The sequence below is a fragment of the Pan paniscus genome, chromosome 21 (genome assembly GCF_029289425.2).
Source record: "Pan paniscus chromosome 21, NHGRI_mPanPan1-v2.0_pri, whole genome shotgun sequence".
NCBI lineage: Eukaryota > Metazoa > Chordata > Mammalia > Primates > Hominidae > Pan > Pan paniscus.
The window spans coordinates 19,637,880-19,659,619 of NC_073270.2; the positions used below are offsets into that span (position 1 = coordinate 19,637,880).

The 21,740-nt window shown below is 40.5% G+C and overlaps 1 protein-coding gene across 1 annotated transcript in view; it reads left to right on the forward strand.

The window, feature by feature from the left end:
• DTD1 (D-aminoacyl-tRNA deacylase 1) overlaps positions 1-12,459 on the forward strand; it is a 171,087-nt gene extending 158,628 nt beyond the window's left edge. Inside the window, exon 6 of the mRNA XM_034946911.3 lies at positions 11,922-12,459. The gene's annotated coding sequence lies outside the window, so the exon portion shown is untranslated. The remainder of the gene's footprint in view (positions 1-11,921) is intronic.
• Positions 12,460-21,740: the final 9,281 nt, after the last annotated feature.

Sequence of the window (21,740 nt, forward strand, 5' to 3'; positions counted from 1 at the left end):
GTTCAAGCGATTCTTGTGCCTCAGCCTCCCTAGTAGCTGAGATTAAAGGCATGCACCAACATGCCTGGCTAATTTTTTGTATTTTTTGTAGAGATAGGGTTTTAACATGTTGGCCAGGTTGCTTTTGAACTGCTGGCCGCAAGTGATCCACACACCTCAGCCTCCCAAAGTGCTGGGATTACAGGAGTGAGCCACCATGGCCGGCCTTTACTTTGTTTTTGAAGGATAATTTTGCTGGTATAGACTTCTAGACTTGTAGTTTTTTGTTGTTGTTGTTGTTGTTGTTGTTTTTTAATTTGCCTTTCTTTAAAAACACAAAGAGCCCTAGGAGCCTCACAGCCCTAGAGGAGCAGCTTTGAGTTTCCAAGGCATGAGAGAAAAAGAAATATTTAAATGTTTTCAATACTTAAATTTTTATTCCTCTCTCTCCTTGTTTGCAGTTTCTTATGAGAAGTCCTCTGTAATTCTCATTCTTATTGCTCTATAGGTAAGGTGGGTTCTCCTTACCCCACCCCCAGCCCCCAGCTTCTTCAAAATTTTGTCTTTGGTTTTCCGCAGTATGGATATGACGTGCCTAGGTGTGGTTCTTGCTTGGTATTTTCTGAGCTTCTTGGATCTGTGATTTGATGTCTGTCATTAAGTTTGGAAAGCTCTTGGCCATTAATACTTCAATACCTCTAGCTTCATTCACAATTTCCTCTCTGTTCTCTCTTCTCCTTTTGGTATTCCAATTATATATATGGTACATCTTTTGCAATTGCTCTACAGTCTTGGATAGTCTGTTCTTTTTTTCTCATTCTTTTTCTCTTTGTTTTTGGTTGGGAAAGTTTGTAATGACCTATCTTTGAGCTCACTGATTCTTCCTTGGCTGTGTCCAGTTTATTCATGAGCCCATCAAAGGCATTCTTCATTTCTGTTACAGTGTTTCTGATTTCTATTATTTCCTTTTGTTTCTTTCTTGGAGTTTCCGTCTCTCTGCTTACATTACCCATCTGTTCTTGCATATTGTTTACTTTTTCATTAGAGCCCTTAACATATTAATCATAGTTTTAAAAAGTTCCCTGTCTGATAATTCCAACATCTGTATCATAGTCCCAGTCTGATTCTGGGGATCTTTTTGGGTCCGCTGACCTTGAATCTGTAACTGTATGGCTTTCAGTACATTTGGGACATTTTAAGTAATATCTATTCAAATATTTTTGTCTGCCCCATTCTTCTTCTTCTTACCTGGAGGTTACTGTTCCCAAACCTTAAGTGTCATTCTGGTTTTTTATTATCCATGAGGTTGGTTTGCTTCCTCACTGATGCAGAGTAGCATGTTATGTTACTTTACTAGTAGTGGGACTGGATTTTCTCTATGCCCAGGCTTCCACCTCCATTACCTTATTTATTAGAAAATAAATTGGCCATTACCTTATTTATTAGAAAATAACTGGCCATGATTAGTGATTCTGTCTATTGCTAAGGTGCAGAGCCAGGCTTACAAATAATTTAGAGTGTGCCATCTAATACAGTAGCTACTAACTGCATGTGGCTATTGAGATGTAAATTAAAATTAAATAAAATTTAAAATTCACCTTCTCAGTCTCAGTAGCCATATTTCAAGTCCTCACTAGCTACATACAGCTAGTGGCTGCTATTCTATCATTGCAGAAAATTCAACTAAACAGCACCAACCTGTAGGGATCAAGTTATGATTTTGATACTGTCATCTGAATCACTTTAAGTACTATAAGACTGACATTGGCTGGGTGTGGTGGCTCATGCCTGTAATCCCAGCATTTTGGGAGGCCGAGGCGGGTGGATCACCTGAGGTCAGGAGTTCAAGATCAGCCTGCCCAACATGGTGAAACCCTGTCTCTACAAAAAATACAAAAATTAGCCAGGTGTGGTAGTGTACGCCTGTAATCCTAGCTACTCAGGAGGCTGAGACAGGAGAATCGCTTGAACCAAGGAGGCAGAGGTTGCAGTGAACTGAGATCGCGCCACTGCACTCCAGCCTGGGCAATGAAGTGAAACTCTGTCTCAAAAAAAAAAAAAAAAAAAAGATGTTGATATATAAATAAGTATAATATACATGAGAAATAATAGATGGGAGAATAAGTTAAAGCCAAAAAATAAAAGCCAATTGCTGTCAAAGTTTGTTCCTACCACTTTCAGGTAACATCAATTTTTTCTCCATGCTTGTTTTATTGCATTGCATTAAGCTTTCCATTCGTAATTAGGAAATCATTCTTTTCATGTTCTATCTGTGAAGTCAGGACCATCAGCTCTCAAGCAAAGGAAGAGATTCCGATTCTGGGGATCTTTTGACACTTCAGTGGAGGGAACTTGCTGGAATCTAACAGTGCTAGAAGGTCAGAGTGAAGCCTGCATTGATAACTTCCCAGCATCTCTCATGTTTTTTGCATAGAACAGCCTTACCTTTCTAGGTAAATGAATTCTGATTTGATTACCAGCTAAGACCTGAAATAAATAGGTAAAAAAAAAAAATCTTGGTCCTTTTAACAGTGATTTGGAGAACAGATCTGTGGCATGTGTGTGTTTTGTCTAGCACTTGCATCCTGTGGTTGCTTAAATGGCCTGAAGCCAGAAGCAGGTCAGTTGGAAGTCAGTGTCTTTGAGGGTTTCAGTGTTTATGTGGGCTGTGAAGGGTTTCCTTTCTTCTGGTCCTGGTCTGGCCTCACTGGAGATGTTCCTCACTGTCCCTGGTGGTTGACGGCAGTAAGAGAACTACTACAGCAGGTGGAGGAAACTGGTGGTTCCCCTAGCTTCTTTCATAAGACTATGAAATTGTGGTGCTAAGTTATCAGGCACCTCTTACTACTGCCTGTCAGGTGTCCCCAGCCTCTGGGTCATGTCTGCCCTCAGTAGCTCATGTGACGCACATGCATTTGGAAATAGACATCATCCCTTCAGTAGCTCTTAGAGGGAGGCACATTACCCCTTATCCAGGGTTTCTGAATTTCAAGCCTCAATGGTCCACCCTTTTCTGGAGAACCATGTGTTTAGCTTGAACAGGACTTCTGCTCAGCACTTCTAATTTGGCAGATGGACCTCACAGATAGCTCACTCCCACCTTCCTCATTCAAGCTTCCAGCTATGTGAGCTGCATGGTCTCCAGCTACTCCCAGTTGGTGGCCAGTAACCTGGCTCCTGGGTTATTCTATAGTTCAAGAAAATAGGAAGAGACATCTTTAGCAAGTGAGACTAGAAATAGAGAGCAACGTCTATTGACCAATCCATGTATTGTAGTGGGCGGTGGCTTTCAGCTGGAACAGTGTCCACTGCTGGCCAAAAATCTCTTGCATGTAGTTTACAAATCACTCATGATACTAACATTGATCTTATGATTAGGCCAGCCCATTAGTGTTCCCAGTAGTAGCACAGTTAATTCTAAAGGCATACCTAATGGTTTGTCCTTCAGGTTAGATGCTTTATAAAGTTCTTATGCCTAGGAAGTTTACCTAAAAACTTTAAGAACCCATTGCCCAAAACCTCTCAGGATCCCTTCCAGTTCTGTGTTTCTCTAGTAGGGAATAGAAATTCCTAAATCATCTTTCTCATATAACATTTCTTTTGAAAGCCATTTTTTTATTACAAAGTTAATGCTCACTCATAGAAAATATCAAAAATGCCAAAATACCCGAAGAAGAAAATAAAAGTCATCTGTCACCTTATCATTCTATGATGATTATTATTTTTTTATTATACTTTAAGTTTTAGGGTCCATGTGCACAACGTGCAGGTTTGTTACATATGTATACATGCGCCATGTTGGTATGCTGCACCCGTTAACTCATCATTTAACATTAGGTATATCTCCTAATGCTATCCCTCCCCTCTCCCCCCACCCCACAACAGGCCCCAGTGTGTGATGTTCCCCTTCCTGTGTCCATGTGTTCTCATTGTTCAGTTCCCACCTATGAGTGAGAACATGCGGTGTTTGGTTTTTTGTCCTTGCGATAGTTTGCTGAGAATGATGGTTTCCAGCTTCATCCGTGTCCCTACAAAGGACATGAACTCATCATTTTTTATGGTTGCATAGTATTCCATGGTGTATATGTGCCACATTTTCTTAATCCAGTCTATCATTGTTGGACATTTGGGTTGGTTCCAAGTCTTTACTATTGTGAACAGTGCCGCAATAAACATACGTGTGCATATGTCTTTATAGCAGCATGTTTTATAATCCTTTGGGTATATACCCAGTAATGGGATGGCTGGGTCAAATGGTATTTCTAGTTCTAGATCCCTGAGGAATCGCCACAGTGACTTCCACAATGGTTGAACTAGTTTACAGTCCCACCAACAGTGTAAAAGTGTTCCTATTTCTCCACATCCTCTCCAGCCCCTGTCGTTTCCTGACTTTTGAATGATCACCATTCTAACTGGTGTGAGATGGTATCTCATTGTGGTTTTGATTTGCATTTCTCTGATGGCCAGTGATGATGAGCATTTTTTCATGTGTCTGTTGGCTGCATAAATGTCTTCTTTTGAGAAGTGTCTGTTCATATCCTTCGCCCACTTTTTGATGGGGTTGTTTGTTTTTTCTTGTAAATTTGTTTAAGTTCATTGTAGATTCTGGATATTAGCCGTTTGTCAGATGAGTAGACTGCAAAAATTTTCTCCCACTCTGTAGGTTGCCTGTTCACTCTGATGGTAGTTTCTTTTGCTGTGCAGAAGCTCTTTAGTTTAATTAGATCCCATTTGTCAATTTTGTCTTTTGTTGCCATTGCTTTTGGTGTTTTAGACATGAAGTCCTTGCCCATGCCTATGTCCTGAATTGTATTGCCTAGGTTTTCTTCTAGGGTTTTTATGGTTTTATGGCTAACATTTAAGTCTTTAATCCATCTTGAATTAATTTTGTATAAGGTATAAGGAAGGGATCCAGTTTCAGCTTTCTACATATGGCTAGCCAGTTTTCCCAGCACCATTTATTAAATAGGAAATCCTTTCCCCATTTCTTGTTTTTGTCAGTTTTGTCAAAGATCAGATAGTTGTAGATGTGTGGTATTATTTCTGAGGACTCTGTTCTGTTCCATTGGTCTATATCTCCGTTTTGGTACCAGTACCATGCTGTTTTGGTTACTGTAGCCTTGTAGTATAGTTTGAAGTCAGGTAGTGTGATGCCTCCAGCTTTGTTCTTTTGGCTTAGGATTGACTTGGCAATGCGGGCTCTTTTTTGGTTCCATATGAACTTTAAAGTAGTTTTTTCCAATTCTGTGAAGAAAGTCATTGGTAGCTTGATGGGGCTGGCATTGCATCTATAAATTACCTTGGGCAGTATGGCCATTTTCACAATATTGATTCTTCCTACCCATGAGCATGGAATGTTCTTCCATTTGTTTTTATCCTCTTTTATTTCATTGAGCAGTGGTTTGTAGTTCTCCTTGAAGAGGTCCTTCACATCCCTTGTAAGTTGGATTCCTAGGTATTTTATTCTCTTTGAAGCAATTGTGAATGGGAGTTCACTCATGATTTGGCTCTCTGTTTGTCTGTTATTGGTGTATAAGAATGCTTGTGATTTTTGCACATTGATTTTGTATCCAGAGACTTTGCTGAAGTTGCTTATCAGCTTAAGGAGATTTTGGGCTGACATGATGGGGTTTTCTAGATATACAATTCATGTCATCTGCAAACAGGGACAATTTGACTTCCTCTTTTCCTAATTGAATACCCTTTATTTCCTTCTCTTGCCTGATTGCCCTGGCCAGAACTTTCAACACTATGTTGAATAGGAGTGGTGAGAGAGGGCATCCCTGTCTTGTGTCAGTTTTCAAAGGGAGTGCTTCCAGTTTTTGCCCATTCAGTATGATATTAGCTGTGGGTTTGTCATAGATAGCTCTTATTATTTTGAGATATGTCCCATCAATACCTAATTTATTGAGCGTTTTTAGCATGAAGGGCTGTTGAATTTTGTCAAAGGCCTGTTCTGCATCTATTGAGATAATCATGTGGTTTTTGTCGTTGGTTCTGTTTATATGCTGGATTATGTTTACTGATTTGCGTTTGTTGAACCAGCCTTGCGTCCCAGGGATGAAGCCCACTTGATCGTGGTGGATAAGTTTTTGATGTGCTGCTGGACTTGGTTTGCCAGTATTTTATTGAAGATTTTTGCATCGATGTTCATCAGGGATATTGGTCTAAAATTCTCTTTTTTGGTTGTGTCTCTGCCAGACTTTGGTATCAGGATGATGCTGGCCTCATAAAATGAGTTAGGGAGGATTTCCTCTTTTTCTATTGATTGGAATAGTTTCAGAAGGAATGGTACCAGCTCCTCCTTGTACCTCTGGTAGGATTCAGCTGTGAATCCATCTGGTCCTGGACTTTTTTTGGTTGGTAAGCTATTAATTATTGCCTCAATTTCAGAGCCTGTTATTGGTCTATTCAGAGATTCAACTTCCTCCTGGTTTAGTCTTGGGAGGGTGTATGTGTCGAGGAATTTATCCATTTCTTCTAGATTTTCTAGTTTATTTGCATGGAGGTGTTTATAGTATTCTCTGATGGTAGTTTGTATTTCTGTGGGATCGGTGGTGATATCCTCTTTATCATTTTTTATTGCATCTATTTGATTCTTCTCTTTTTTCTTCTTTATTAATCTTGCTAGCAGTCTATCAATTTTGTTGATCTTTTCAAAAAACCAGCTCCTGGATTCATTGATTTTTTGAAGGGTTTTTTGTGTCTCTATTTCCTTCAGTTCTGCTCTGATCTTAGTTATTTCTTGCCTTCTGCTAGCTTTTGAATGTGTTTACTCTTGCTTTTCTAGTTCTTTGAATTGTGATGTTAGGGTGTCAATTTTGGATCTTTCCTGCTTTGTCTTGTGGGCATTTAGTGGTATAAATTTCCCTCTACTGCTTTGAATGTGTCCCAGAGATTCTGGTATGTTGTGTCTTTGTTCTCGTTGGTTTCAAAGAATATCTTTACTTCTGCCTTCATTTCCTTGTGTACCCAGCAGTCATTCAGGAGCAGGTTGTTCAGTTTCCATGTAGTTGAGCGGTTTTGAGTGAGTTTCTGAATCCTGAGTTCTAGTTTGATTGCACTGTGGTCTGAGAGACAGTTTGTTGTAATTTGTTCTTTTACATTTGCTGAGGAGTGCTTTACTTCCAACTATGTGGTCAGTTTTGGAATAGGTGTGGTGTGGTGCTGAAAAGAACGTATATCCTGTTGATTTGGGGTGGAGAGTTCTGTAGATGTCTATTAGGTCCACTTGGTGCAGAGCTGAGTTCAATTCCTGTATATCCTTGTTGACTTTCTGTCTCGTTGATCTGTCTAACGTTGACAGTGGGGTGTTAAAGTCTCCCATTATTATTGTGTGGCTTTATGAATCTGGGTGCTTCTGTATTGGGTGCATATATATTTAGGATAGTTAGCTCTTCTTGTTGAAATGATCTCTTTACCATTATGTAATGGCCTTCTTTGTCTCTTTTGATCTTTGTTGGTTTAAAGTGTGTTTTATCAGAGACTAGGATTGCAACCCCTGCCTTTTTTTGTTTTTTCATTTGCTTGGTAGATCTTCCTCCATCCTTTTATTTTGAGCATATGTGTGTCTCTGCACGTGAGATGGGTTTCCTGAATACAGCACACTGATGGGTCTTGACTCTTTATCCAATTTGCCAGTCTGTGTCTTTGAATTGGAGCATTTAGCCCATTCACATTTAAGGTTAATATTGTTATGTGTGAATTTGATCCTGTCATTATGATGTTAGCTGGTTATTTTGCTCGCTAGTTGATGCAGTTTCTTCCTAGCGTTGATGGTCTTTACAATTTGGCATGTTTTTGCAGTGGCTGGTACCTTTGTTCCTTTCCATGTTTAGTGCTTCCTTCAGGAGCTCTTTTAGGGCAGGCCTGGTGGTGACCAATCTCTCAGCATTTGCTTGTCTGTAAAGTATTTTATTTCTCCTTCACTTATGAAGCTTAGTTTGGCTGGATATGAAATTCTGAGTTGAAAATTCTTTTCTTTAAGAATGTTGAATATTGGCCCCCACTCTCTTCTGGCTTGTAGAGTTTCTGCCGAGAGATCCGCTGTTAGTCTGATGGGCTTCCCTTTGTGGGTAACCCGACCTTTCTCTCTGGCTGCCCTTAACATTTTTTCCTTCATTTCAACTTTGGTGAATCTGACAATTATGTGTCTTGGAGTTGCTCTTCTCGAGCAGTATCTTTGTGGCGTTCTCTGTATTTCCTGAATGTGAATGTTGGCCTGCCTTGCTAGATTGGGGAAGTTCTCCTGGATAATATCCTGCAGCATGTTTTCCAACTTGGTTCCATTCTCCCCGTCACTTTCAGGTACACCAATCAGATGTAGATTTGGTCTTTTCACATAGTCCCATATTTCTTGGAGGTTTTGTTCATTTCTTTTTATTCTTTTTTCTCTAAACTTCTCTTCTCGTTTCATTTCATTCATTTGATCTTCCATCAGTGATACCCTTTCTTCCAGTTGATTGAATTGGCTATTGAGGCTTATGCGTTCGTCACATAGTTCTCGTGTCGTGGTTTTCAGCTCCATCAGGTCCTTTAAAGACTTCTCTGCATTGGTTATTCTAGTTAGCCGTTCGTCTAATCTTTTTTCAAGGTTTTTATCTTCTTTGCCATGGGTTCGAACTTCCTCCTTTAGCTCAGAGTAGTTTGATCATCTGAAGCCTTCTTCTCTCAACTCCTCAAAGTCATTCTCTGTCCAGCTTTGTTCCATTGCTGGTGAGGAGCTGCATTCTTTTGGAGGAGGAGAAGCGCTCTGATTTTTAGAATTTTAAGTTTTTCTACTCTGTGTTTTCCTCATCTTTATGGTTTTATCTACCTTTGGTCTTTGATGATGGTGATGTACAGATAGGGTTTTGGTGTGGATGTCCTTTCTGTTTGTTTGTTTTCCTTCTAATAGTCAGGACCCTCAGCTGCAGGTCTGTTGGAGTTTGCTGGAGGTCCACTCCAGACCCTGTTTGCCTGGCTATCAGCAGTGGAGGCTGCAGAACAGTGGATATTGGTGAACAGCAAATGTTGCTGCCTGATCGTTCCTCTGGAAGTTTTGTCTCAGAGGAGTACCCGGCCGTGTGAGGTGTTAGTCTGCCCCTACTGTGCGGTGCCTCCCAGTTAGGCTACTCAGGGGTCAGGGACCCACTTGAGGAGGCAGTCTGTCCGTTCTCAGATCTCAAGCTGCATGCTGGGAGAACCACTACTCTCTTCAAAGCTGTCAGACAGGGACATTTAAGTCTGCAGAGGTTTCTGCTGCCTTTTGTTTGTCTGTGCCCTGTCCCCAGAGGTGGAGTCTACAGAGGCAGGCAGGCCTCCTTGAGCTGCGGTGGGCTCCACCCAGTTCGAGCTTCCCGGCTGCTTTGTTTGCCTACTCAAGCCTCGGCAATGGTGGGCGCCCCTCCCCCAGCCTTGCTGCCACCTTGCAATTTGATCTCAGACTGCTGTGCTAGCAATGAGCGAGGCTCTGTGGGCGTAGGACCCTCAGAGCCAGGCACGCGATATAATCTCCTGGTGTGCCGTTTGCTAAGACCATTGGAAAAGCATATTATTAGTGTGGGAGTGACCCGATTTTCCAGGTGCTGTCTATCACCCCTTTCCTTGGCTAGGAAAGGGAATTCCCTGACCCCTTGCGCTTCCCAGGCGAGGCGATGCCTCGCCCTGCTCAGTGTGCTGCAGCTACTGTCCTGCATCCACTGTCCAGCAATCCCCAGTGAGATGAACCCTGTACCTGAGTTGGAAATGCAGAAATCATTCGTCTTCTGCGTGGCTCACACTGGGAGGTGTGGACTGGAGCTGTTCCTATTTGGCCATCTTGGCTCCACCTCTGATAATTATTATTAACATAATGCTTTGGAATACTTTTTCTAAACAGGTAATTCTACATCTGTTTCTCTAACTTTACAAAGTTGGAGACATACTGTATATATATAGTGTCACCTGTTTTTTATCATTTAACAGAATATCTTTGACATTTCTCTAGGTCATTCTTTTACTGTGAGCTTTATAATTTCCATCTGCACATCAAATATTTGAAGACTAAATTATCCCAATGCATTAAAAATGTAGAATATTGTAGAATATTTAATTGAAGTAAATGTAAAAGAAAAATACATTCAACCAGGATTCCAAAGCTCATCTTAAGTTCAAAAACAAAGATTTTAATCTGTGCCAAGAAGATGGAGTTTCTCAAAGGTCAATGTGGGGAACAATTACAGTATTTCAGTTATTGGTATTGAAGGTAGGGAAACAAGTATGAATAGTCCCCAGGTCCGTAACTTGGGTTAACATCATCCACACAATATAAGAACAAATGGGTTGTTTCTAATAGCTAAAAACTGAAAGTAATATGGTCCCCAGGAATGATGTTGTCTGTTCTCCACCCACTGGTTGTCTTTTAGAAACTTCTTAGGAAGGTGTGCAGGACTCTTACAGGTGGGTTTGGGTGTACGAGGGTAGGCCTTGGGGATATGGTGGCAGACAGAGCTGCAGAGCATGGGCTAGCTGTGGTTCCAGCTTGCCTTTCTCATGTGTGCACAGGGACTTCGCTATCCAGCTGGGCAGGGGAATGAGGGCTGTTAGTCTATGGAAGCATCTGCTTGTGATACAACCCTTTCTTAAGAAGGTGGCCTGCACTGAGTGTATCAGGAAGCACATCCATGGAGGTGGCACTGCCATGGCATATTGACTCGTATTGAAATCTTTTGCTTTTACTGAAGTCCTTCCAATTAGAATCTAGATCTGAGGGAATAGAAACTCCTCTGTTAGGCTTTAGATTTAGTTTAACTTTTGGATGACAAATGCATGCATCATAGATCTCGGCAATACTAGCTGGTTTTTGTTATAGCCTCGGAATTACAAAAGGAAACCCTGAGACACTTGGACTTCTGTACCAAACAGCCAGGCATCCTTTGAGTAGTATTTAAAATGTCGCAAGACTAAGCATTTAGTTTATTCCCTCCCTGTCCCTGCATTTCCTTAAGCTCCCATCCCTCTACCTCCCTCATTGTTAAAATGATTTGGAAATCATGCTTTTATATCTCTTTTCTAGGAATTTGTTCATTTCATCTATGTTGTCTAATTTGTGAGTCGGAAGTTGCTTGTGATATATTCCTTTTATCTTTTTAATGTCTGTAATGTCTGTACTGATGTTGCCTCTTTGATTCCTGATATTGATAATTTGTGTCTTCTCTCTTTTCTGGGTAAGTCTGACCAGAGACTTATCTATTTTATTGATCTTTTTATTTTTATTTTTTCTCTCTTGCCTTTTTCTGTTTGAAATGTCATCAGTTTCTGCTCCTTATTATTCTCTTCCTTCTCTGCTTGTTTTGGATTTGCTTTGCTTTTATTCTTCAATTTCTTAAGGTAGAATCCCAGATTATTGATCTGATGACCTTTTTCTTTTGTCATATAAGCATTTAATGCTGTGAATTTCCCTCTAAGCCCTGCCTTAGGTGAATATAACAAATTATGATATGTTGTGTTTTCATTTACTTCAAAGTATTTTCTGTTTTGCCTGGTGACTTCTCTTTGATGCAAAAGCCATTTAGAAGTGTGTTCAGATATTTGCCTTGGTGTCTTTTGCTCTAAGAATGGAGTTTTTTTTTTTTTTTTTCTTTTTTCTTTTTTATTGATCATTCTTGGGTGTTTCTCGCAGAGGGGGATTTGGCAGGGTCACAGGACAATAGTGGAGGGAAGGTCAGCAGATAAACAAGTGAACAAAGTTCTCTAGAATGGAGTTTTAATGAACTGGAGACTCTTTGAGGAGAAGGTATTTGGGTTTGTACATGGCAACATGGCAGGTTTTTCAGTGAAGTGATGCACTGATGCTGGTGTCACTGTATGAGCTTGAAAACATATCTTCAGCTGCTTAGTTACTCTTATATGCCTATGCTAATGGAATCTGAAGGCAAACATTGGAATCCTTCTTAATAACATGTCTTCTTTGGTCTTTTTAGTGTGTCATTGGGCAGAACTGGATCCTGAAAAATTCAAGATGCTAAGCACCTACACTACTTTAAGAATTTGGAACTGAAACATGAAGAGGAAGACAGAAATAAGAATTTGGGAACCTGAATAGCTCTGCAAAAAACACCAAAGGACCGTTTTATCGTTTTCTGTTGTTGCTGTGGTGGAGTGATGCAGTGGGCACTGCCGGTGGGCCAGGGGGCGGGTGTGCATGTGGTAGAAGGTATGCGCTCGTGCCTCCCCCACAGAAAGGCTTTGTTGGTTTCTACCACATCTTGGCTTGCTTTTGGAACAGGCTGGCCCAGCATCATTTGTCATCAAGTCCACTGTGGTGTATTCTGCGTGTCCATGGCGGGGGTTCTCCAATACACTCACACTGTCCATGTTCTTTTTATTGCCAGGGCCCGTGTTGAAGTGTCAAGAGAGCAATCATCAATGATAATGTATTGTGTGAGACCTTTGCATCTTGTAAATTTTCTCTTTTTTCTAAAAATAAATAATAATAAAATCCTAAATCTCAACAAACCACTTTATTATCAAACAAATTCTGCTCTGTTTCTGCATAACGATGATGTCCATAGAAATGCAATGCGTCTGACCTCTCTCTATGCATATCTACACTTCTTTTCACATAAGCCTCTTGCAAGAGGGCCTTCTCTAACTGGCCCACACAGGCTCCTGAGTCCAGGTGGGAGCCTGTCTATCCAGTTTACAATTGATGGCATGGTACTTGGAAGTGAGATGTCAGGAAAAGGGAGTGTGGGTCAGAAGAGAGTCCAGTTTCAGAATGGCCACACTGTTCTGAGACCAAGTGTGGAGCCACATCTGGTGTATCCACCTTTGGGAGGTGGAGGAAGGCCTCAGCATGGCGGGTGGTGCAGATACCCTTTATCCAGTAGCTACATGGTTGTCCATGTATCCAAGTCACCACACCCAGCACTCTGGGAAGAAAGAATCACATTCTGCCAAAGTAATTTCTCAGTTAAATTTCAGTCTACTGGTGGCACACTCAGAGTAGTCATTTTTTGACATATGATTTAATAGCTTTATTTATATATCTAATAACGCTCGCATATATGCTCTCTGGAAAATATTTTTGTATATAGAAGAGACATCCTTAGTTGTGATTTTTATAATGCTGAAACTCTGTCTTCCGTGACCTTTATAATAACTTCTGAATCCATCTAGTCTGACCCAGTCATCTACTTCAAATGATAATAAATCAGAAAATGTGGAAAACAAAAAAGCTCAAAACACATCTCTTGGAATATAGAGTTGGAAAAGGGTCTGCCAGACTGCTTTGTTCTAAACCAATTCAGCTGGTCCAGTATAATTCACAATGGTTTAAACCTCTAGATTTGAAGTCATTACATCCCAGATGCAGACCCTGGCCAGCTCCCTAAGCTGTGTGGGCAGTGAGGTCCCAGAAGCTCTGCTGTTTGAGTTATCTAAGCAGGGTTTTACAGAGTGAATTCAAATTCACTTTAAAGCTACTTGAACCTACATGTCGATAAACTCAGTTGTAGGGTTTGGCTTGCTGGATAACGGTCATGTTTCTCCACCACAGCATTTTATTGCCACCAATTAATGCTTATTGAACAGTTGCAGCCTGTCCTTGTAGTAAGGGGTAACGAGGATTGCATAGAGATACGACCTAAGGATCATGACATTTGGATAGTGGTAAAATGCTAAAGGCCTTCGTTGGTCGCAGCCCAGTTCCTGGCTCCCATTCTAAAGGGACAGAGACATACCAGAGAGTGAGCACCATGTGGTCAAGTTGCTGAAGGGTCTGAAACCATAAAGGAAGAGCTGAAGGAGCTGGGGCTGTTTTATCTGGGAGGGGAACTCTAAATGTTTGAAAGATGTGGAAGAGAAGCTGGGTCAGGAACAAAAATAGGAGCAATGGGTGTAAGTTGCATCAACGTAGATTCTGGCATTCTAACAACATGATTCAAAAGTGGAAGGTGATGTTGGGAGCTTTTGGTGTTTGAGCAGAAATTCTGAGCCTATGTATGTGAGGGGGATCTTTGATTAATTAAAACATCTTCCTCACAGTATGCAGGAACATGGTAAAGAAAGCGTTTACTACTTTTGTAAACATTTTGGATTGAAGAGAACTTTTCCATCATCCTGAAAATCACTTTCAACTCCTGGGATCAGAGAAATAGCAGCGAATACACCGAAGTCTGGCCTAAGAGGGTCAGATCTAACCACAGGGCCAGATTATAGAGAAAAATGAAAGCTCAAGAAGAAACCCCATAATATCTGCAGCTGCCTCAAAAAGGTGGTTAATTTCCACCCCCACCTACACTCCTGAAGGTCCTTTCCTAGTTGCTTTGAAACTAATGGCTAAAATTAGATTTTGGGTGGCATTCTTGTGGAGAATAAATCTCTCAGTCTTTACATCTCTCCCAACATCTCTGCCTCCTTCTTTCTGCTTATTTATAAAGCATACTGTTTATTGTCCATTAAAACATCATTTGAATGAGGATGGGAGAGGAGAATCGTACCATGTATGGCTTTTCTGAGAAGCCTTGGCAGATCACAGACCCAGGACTTTAAACAGAGTGCTGTGCCGATAACACTGCATAGCAGGGCCCATTTAATCTTGCCTTTGGTGGTTTACTTTACAGGAGACCAAGCTCTTGTGGCTACACAAAACATAGACCAAATAAAGGCATCTTTAGGGGCTGGATGTCCATAGCAGCACCTCATGGTTAGTGGTCCCAGGGAGGGCATTTTCTCTACCAAGCAGTGTCCTGGCTCAGATGGGTGCCAGCTGGCATATATATGGACAATTTGGCATTTCATTGATTTGATCATAAGGAACAAATAGTTCCGCAAACACCCTATTTCCTTTGATATGGTATCATTTGAGTAACTCCAAAGCCAGAGAGGCAATCTTTTCTATCTCTGGTTTGTCAGATTTTCTGCCGTTTTTCAGCCAGTCACTTTAAGAATTCTTAATTTGTTGTTCGTTATTGATTCAGGTCCTTTAAAAATAGAGTTAAACACCCTCATCTCAGAAGACATGGAATAATATCAAAAGTAAAGCCACCCACTGGCTGCATCAGAAAAGAAGAGGGAGGCCGGGCGCGGTGGCTCACACCTGTAATCCCAGCACTTTGGGAGGCCGAGGTGGGCGGATCACGAGGTCAGTAGATCAAGACCATCCTGGCTAACACAGTGAAACCCCGTCTCTACTAAAAATACAAAAAATTAGCCGGGCGTGGTGGCGGGTGCCTTAGTCCCAGCTACTCGGGAGGCTGAGGCAGGAGAATGGGGTGAACCTAGGAGGTGGAGCTTGCAGTGAGCCAAGATCACGCCACTGCGCTCCAGCATGGGCGACAGAGCAAGACTGTCAAAAAAAAAAGAAAGAAAGAAAAAAAGAAGAGGGAAAGCCCTGTTTCCCTGTTTTGAGGGGAGTCTGTCTTCTGCAGATGATGTTTTCATTCTCTCCTAGGGTACAGACACCAACCTCTAAATTTTTAGAGGTTCTAGGAAACAAAACCTTAAATTTCCATTAGGAAAGTATCTATTAGTGATGGTATTTTAGGTTTGTTAAATCTAAATTACTATGTTAGTTTTGATAATATGCTTATTATTTGTAGGGGCCTTAAAAATAACTTGTTTTTGAATGTTCTCTGAGGGTGGATGAGTTAGAGGCTCCATCACTGAGCAGGAAACACATTAGGGGTGGTCTGTTGAAGATGCCACAGCTGACAGTTCCCTGCAGCAGAGAGACGGGCTTGGACCCAGGCCGGGGTCTGAAAAGGTGGCCTCCCAAGGGGGCAGAGTTCAGTAGGAAGAGTTGGCCAGGTGACAGGAGGGTATAGAGGAGTGTGAAACAACCGGCGGAGCTGCCACAGGTGTGAGAGGAGGGGAGTTTCGACGTCTGCTGGCAGGTCGGTAGGACTGGACTTGGGGAGAGAGGGAGCACGTAGAGGAACAGGGACGTAAACAAGACTTCGTAGGTGAGCAGGGCCTGGACCGCAGAGGTCTTGTAAGTCATGATAATGCGTTTAGGTTCTATCATGCCCCACTGCTTGTCTTCTCCAGGCTGATTTGTTCTAGTTCTTCAGCAGTTTCTTATGTGATATGACTGTCAAGCGACCCTAGAGAACGGGATGCAGCTCTGCCAATGTGGTGTGATGAAGGCCCACGATGTGGACAGTGGTGTTGTGGTCTCGACAGGCCATGGGGTTGCACAGACTTGGGGTCGAATCATGGCCTTGCTATTGACCTGCTGCATGGCCTCAGGACAGTTTATTCAATTATTCAGCCTTCTATGCTTCTGTTCCCTCATCAGTCCGAAGAAGGAAGTGCTTGCCACTTGGAGCATGGTCGTAAGGGTTAAAGGAAGAGGAGGCTCAAAGTCAGCACAGTGTGAACAGTCCCCGTTCCTGTGGCTGCATCACATCTCTGGCTCCCACTAAGCCTGTGTCTGCAGGTCACTGAACCCCCAGGTTTACTCCATGTAACCACTGTCCTCCACCAGTGAAGAACCAAAAGAACTTGATCTTATGCCTGTTGGGCTGGGCCTGTGGTCTGGTCTATTGAAATATTTCCAGTGTCACGTTGGTGATTCCTCTCAGCTTTGAGTCAACCTCGGACCTGTTTTCTCTGTCTTTAAGTCTTGGCTAAACACAGTTCACAGGATAGAGCTGGCACTCCATTTGGAATCCTCTTTCAGATCAATAGGTGCATTACTTCAATTCCCATCCAACCCTCATTCCTCCTTCCCATGTTGCCCATTCTTGCTGAAATCAGGCCATACTGTTTTCACAGTATTCTGATTAATTCAATGATCCTGTCAAAAAATATTAGTTCCGCACAGTGCGTTATTTGTGAATTCATTCTCAATTCCAATGATCACTGTGTTCTTTTCCACAGGCTCATGAGCCATCTGTTTAATCATCTATTCTAGAATGATTTTAGGAGCCCACATCTAACTGGGCTGTCTGCAGTGTCTGGGATCCATCTTGTTGAAACTGGGATTTTTTCACTTGTTCAGTTTTCTGTCCCCTCTCTTCAGATTTTTTTTTTTTTTTTTTTTTTTGAGAAGGAGTTTCACTCTTGTTGCCCAGGCTGGAGTGCAGTAGCGCACTCACCGAAACCTCCGCCTCCCAGCTTCAAGTGGTTCTCCTACCTCAGCCTCCCCAGTAGCGGGAATTACAGGCATGCAGCACCATGCCTGGCTAATTTTTTGTATTTTTAGTAGAGACGGGGTTTCTCCATGTTGGTCAGGCTGGTCTTGAACTCGCAACCTCAGGTGATCCGCCCACCTTGGCCTACCAAAGTCCTGGGATTACAGATGTAAGCCACTGTGCCCGGCCTCTTCAGAATATTTTTAAAAGTTGTCAGTGGTAACTGCCCCATGTGCACATCTTCAAGTTCTCTCAGAGCTTTTGAAACCTCAGTTCATTCAGAGTCCCTCGTAAGGCTATCTCCTCACCTACTGGGCTTTGAGTCCCCTTTTATGATATTTATTTTGCCTTTTTTGAGTTTGAAACATTTGCTTACAAGAGTAGATGAAATAACTAACTGAATTTGAACCCGTAGCCATGGCCAGAAGCTAGTCTAAGACCCGTACCTGTGTCAGCTCTTGTAATCCCCACATCTCTTTCATTATTCCCATTTTACAGTTGAGGAAGTTGAGATAGAGAAATGAAGTCGCTGTCAGGAACTGTGAAGGGTCTGGAATCTTACTCTACTAACCAGTAGACAGTCTGCTGCAGTATCCTGGGTGCTGGCAGGAGACAGGAGATGCTGGGCCAGGGTCAGGGCTGAGCTTTATTACAACAACAGCAGGATCTAGTGTCAACGTTTATGCCAGCTGCCTAACCTTAACTTCAAAAGGTGACACCTTCACACACAGTGGGTTGTGCTACAGAAGAATCCCAAGTGTAGAGAATCCAAATCTTCTGTCTTTGCCCTGAGAGAGCCACTCTCTCTCTTCCAGGGCTGCTGACTATAGAAACATCCTTGGAAAGAGTCCTAGAACAGAGGTGGCCAATACCACAGCTCACCAGCTATGAAGAAACAATAGAGACCCACAGAGAATTGTCTCCCAAAAGGAACTTAATCAAAATCGCTCCGTTAGGAGGTGGTGGTGTCAGGATTCAAAGCCAGGCCATCCGGTCCCAGAGCCTGTTCTTATAGCCCTGCTCCCACCATGCTGCCCCCAGGACAACTCAGTGCAGGAAGGAGGTGCTGAGCTGTGGCGCCATGTCTAACTGGTCACCAGCGCCTTCACACAATGATTATTTTACTTGTGAATGTGCACTGAACATTGCTCTCATTTGAATCCCTCCCCTTCTCACCACTCCAGCCTGCTGAATCAGAAACTGAGGGTGCAGCCAAGAAATCTAGGTATTTACTCATTTATCTTTATTTTTGTGGGTACATAGTAGGTATATATATTTATGGGGTACATGAGATATTTTGATACAGGTATGTGATGCATAATAACCACATCAGGGTAAATGGAGTATTCACCACCTCCAGCATTTATTCTTTCTTTGTGTTACAAACAACCCAATTATACTCTTTTAGTTATTTTAAAATGCACACTAAATTATTATTGACTGTAGTCACGCTGTTGTGCTATCAAATACTAAATCTTATTCATTCTATCTAACTTTTTTACCCATTAGCCATCCCCACTACCGTCCCCACCATTACTTTTCCTAGCCTCTGGTAACCATCATTGTACTCTCTATCTCTATAAGGTCAATTGTTTTAATTTTTTTAGCTCCCACAAATAAGTGAGAACATGCAATGTTTGTCTTTCTCTGCCTGGCTTATTTCACTTAACATAATGATGGCCAGCTCCATCCATGTTTTGCAAATGACGTGGTCTCATTCTTTTGTATGGCTGAATATCACTCTATTGTGTATAAGTACCACATATTCTTTGTCCATTCACCTGTTGGTAGACGCAGGTTGCTTCTAAATCTTGGGTATTGTGAATAGTGCTGCAATAAACATGGGAGTGCAAATATCTCTTAGATATACTAATTTCCTTTCTTTTGGTTATGTACCCAACAGTGGGATTGCTAGGTCATGTGGTAGTTCTATTTTTAGTTTTTTGAGGAACCTCCAAACTGTTCTCTGTACTGATTATACTCTTTATATTCCCACCAACAATGTGTGAGGGTCCTCTTTTCTCCACATCCTTGCCAGCATTTGTAACTGCCTTTCTTTTGGATAAAAACCATATTAACTTAGGTGAGATGATATTTCATTTTAGCTTTGATTTGCATATCTTGGATGATCAATGATGTTGAGATATGTTCCTTCTATACCCAGTTTTTTTTAGGGATATTTAATTTTATCAAATGCTTTTTTTTTTAGCATCAATTGAAATGATGCTGAAATGATCATATGAATTTTTTGTCCTTCATTCTGTTTCTTTGATGTATTACATTGATTGATTTGTGTATATTGAACCATCCTTGTATCCCTGGGATAAATCCCACTTGCTCGTGATGAATGATCTGTTTAATGTGTTGTTGAATTTGGTTTGCTAGTATTTGGTTGAGGAATTTTTGCATTAGTGTTCATCGTGAATATTGGCCTGTTGTTTAATTTTTTTGATATGTCTTTGTCTGGTTTTGGTATCAGGGTAATACTGACCTCACAGAATAATTCTGAAAGTATTCCCTCCTCTATTTTTTGGAATAGTTTGAGTAGGATTGATATTAGTTTTTTAAATGTTTGGTAAAATTCAGTAGTGAAGTCATTGGGTCCCAGGCTTTTCTTTGCTGAGATACTTTTTAATATGGCTTTTATCTCATTACTTGTTATTTATCTGTTCAGGTTTTGGATTTCTTTATGGTTCAATCTTGGTAGGTTGTACGTGTCTAGGAATTCATCCATTTCTTACAGTTTTTCCAATTTATTGATATATAGTTGTTCATAGTATCCTCTAATAATCCTTTGAATTTCTGTGGTATCAGTTGCAATGTCTCCTTTTTCATCTCGGATTTTATTTATTTGAGTCTTCTATCTTTTTTCTTAGTTGGGTTAAAGGTTTGTTGATTTTGTTTATCTTTTCAAAAAATCAACTTTTCCTTTTGTTGATCTTTTGTATTTTTTAAATTTAAATTTCATTTATTTCTGCTCTGATTTTTATGATTTCTTTCTTCTAATTTTGGATTTTGTTTACTCTTGCTTTTCTATTTATTTAAGATTCATCATTAGGTTGTTTATTTGAAGTTTTTCTACTTTTTTGATGTACATGCTTATTGCGACAAACTTTCCTCTTAGTACTGCTTTCACTGTATCCCATAGTTTTTGGCATGTTGCGTTTCCATCCTCATTTGTTTCAAGAAATTCTTAAATTTTGTGCTTAATTTCTTTCTGGACCCACTGGTCATTGAGGAGCACATTGTTTAATTTCTATGTGTTTATATGATTTCCAAAATTATTGTTGTTATTGATTTGTAGTTTTATTCCGTTGTGGCCAGAGAAGATATTTGATATAATTTCAATGTTTTTGAATGTTTTAATACTTGTTTTGTGGTCTAATATATGGTTTATCCTTGAGAATGATCCATGTGCTGAGGAGAAAAATGTGCATTCTGCAGCCATTGGATGAAATGTTCTGTAAATATCTATTAGGTCCATTTGGTCTATAGTGCAGATTAAGTACAATTTATCTTTGCAGATTTTCTGTCTGGGTGATCTGTCCAATGCTGAGAGTGGCGTGTTGAAGTCTTCAGCTATTAATGCATTGGGATCTGTCTTTCTCTTTAGCTCTAATAATATTTGCTTTACATATCTGGGTGCTTCAGTGTTGGGTGCATATATATTTAGAATTGTTATGTCTTTTTGCTGAATTGACCTCTTTATAAATATGTAATAACGTTCTTTGTCTTTTTTTATAGTTTTGGTCTTGAACTCTATTTTGTCTCACATGAGAACAGCTACTCCTGCTCTTTTTAAGTTTCCGTCGGCATGGAATACATTTTTCCATCCCTTTATTTTTAGTCTATGTGTGTCTATAGCTGAAGTGTGTTTCTTGTAGGCAACAGATTGTTGGATCTTGTTTTTTAATCCATTCAGCTACTCTATGTCTTTTTATTGGATAATTTAGTTCATTTACATTCAATGTTATTATTGATAAGTAAGGACTTACTTCTATTTTGCTATTTGTTTTATGATTGTTTTGTGGTCTTCTCTTTCTTCTTTCCTTCTTTCCAGTCATCCTTTTAGTCAAGGTGATTTTCTCAGGTGATGTTTTAATTTCTTGATTTTTATTTTTTTGTGTATCTGTTGTATTTTTTTTTTATTTGAGGTTACCATGAGGCTTACGAATAATATCTTATAACACATTATTTTAAACTGATGACAACTTAATGCTGATTGCATAAAGCAAACAAGCAAAGGGAAAACTAATAAAATCTCTACACTTTAACTTCATCCCCTCACTTTTTAACTTTTTGTTGTTTCTATTTATATCTTATTATACTGTTTATGTCTTGAAAAGTTGTTATTTTTCATAGGACCAGTTTTAGCCTTTCTACTCAAGATATGAGTAGTTTATACACCACAATTACAATATTATAATATTCTGTGTTTCTGTGTACTTAGTATTACCAGGGAGTTTTTTTATTGGTTTGTTTTCTTTTCTTTTACCTTTAGATGAGTTCTTATTGGCCATTAATGTTTTTTTCTTTCAGATTGGAAGACTCCCTTTAGCATTTCTTGTAGGACATGTCTGGTGTTGATGAAATCCCTCAGCTTTTTCTTTTCTTTTCTTTTTTTGGTCTGGGGAGCCTTTATTTTTTCTCTATGTTTGAAGG